The following is a 1,814-nucleotide window of genomic DNA, read 5'->3' as shown; positions in this document are numbered from 1 at the left end:
TGTTACTTTAGACATTTTAAATGAACTTTAAATAGTGAGAAACTCTAAGGTAAACTTTATTTACATTAGGTAAACTTTACCTTAGGTAAACTTTAAATATAAATATTAAAAAATATTTATTGTATAAAAATATCCATATGAAATTATAGTCCAGATTCTCAACACCAACCTGAGAACTGGCATACACTCACGAACAACCACACAATTAATTAAAATTTTGCATTTCATAAATTTATAAGGAGAAAGACAGGAAGAAGAGAGGAGAGTGTGCAAAAGAGAAATAATGAACCATAGTTTGTTAAAAAAAAAAAAAAGAAAGGAAGAAATGCCAACTACTACAAGACTCATTAATCACTTTCAGCGATTTCTACCTGAGGTAGGAGATGGCAGGTCACATTTGTAGCTGAGAAAACACAAGTAGCAATGATAACTAGACTACACATTGCAAATTTCATTTTCGGAATGAAGTTTGACACTTCAATGACAATATGAATGACAACTTAGCTCAAAATCAGCCAGGAAACTTACAGCCCTATGGTGCATCTCACACCTTCTTGACAGCAAAGATTGCAAAACCTTAAAGGAAGCAGTTTGCTCTCATCTACAGTATGCACCCCTCTCCTGGATTGCCTGCCCCTTTCATTCATCAGACATTTGGATAAAGTGGAGAGCTGTGCAAGAGGGCTCATCTCTAGTCTTAACCAAGTCTGGTGGGAATGGTCTAAAAATCAGAGCTTGCAACATCGTCATGACATTGGTGGACTTACTGTTATGTACATACAAGGCAAGCATTCTCAAAGTTCCGCACCTGGCCCAACTCCGTGGACAACCAGTAGTTGGCACCCATAGCACTTGGGGTCTCAAACTTCAATAGTCTCATGCTGGAAGTGCCTTTCTCAAGAATGTCCCCTTGGCAGAGTGGTAAGCTGATTGCCTGGCGATTTGTGAGCACTTTGCCCTGGGATCGTACCCTGGCCGGGGAGGATTTGCTCAGCGCAAATTGTAGCTTAACTGTAGCTTCTGTTTAACCCAACAATAAAATGGGTACCTGCTTGTTAAATCGTTTGGCAGGGTCATATTCTGGGAAAACATAGGATTAAGGACCTGAAAAGCTATGCTTGCTAGTGGCTGTACAAAAATGCAACAACTCGTGTAATTACCTAAGTGTAGTTACAGGATGAGAGCTACGCTCGTGGTGTCCCGTCTTCGCAGCACTCTTTGTCATATAACGCTTTGAAAGTACTGACGGTCTTGGCCTCCACCACCTTCTCACCTAACTTGTTCCAACCGTCTACCACTCTGTTTGCGAAAGTGAATTTTCTTATATTTCTTCGGCATCTGTGTTTAGCTAGTTTAAATCTATGACCTCTTGTTCTTGAAGTTCCAGGTCTCAGGAAATCTTCCCTATCGATTTTATCAATTCCTGTTACTATTTTGTATGTAGTGATCATATCACCTCTTTTTCTTCTGTCTTCTAGTTTTGGTATATTTAATGCCTCTAACCTCTCCTCGTAGCTCTTGCCCTTCAGTTCTGGTAGCCACTTAGTAGCATGTCTTTGCACCTTTTCCAGTTTGTTGATGTGCTTCTTAAGATATGGGCACCACACAACTGCTGCATATTCTAGCTTTGGCCTAACAAAAGTTGTGAACAATTTCTTTAGTATATCGCCATCCATGTATTTAAAAGCAACTCTGAAGTTAGAAAGCGTGGCATAGGCTCCTCACACAATATTCTTTATGTGGTCCTCAGGTGATAGTTTTCTATCTAGAACCACCCCTAGATCTCCTTCTCTATCAGAATTCTTTAAAGATTT

This window comes from Procambarus clarkii, chromosome 33 (genome assembly GCF_040958095.1).
Source record: "Procambarus clarkii isolate CNS0578487 chromosome 33, FALCON_Pclarkii_2.0, whole genome shotgun sequence".
NCBI lineage: Eukaryota > Metazoa > Arthropoda > Malacostraca > Decapoda > Cambaridae > Procambarus > Procambarus clarkii.
This window is presented reverse-complemented; position numbering follows the sequence as displayed.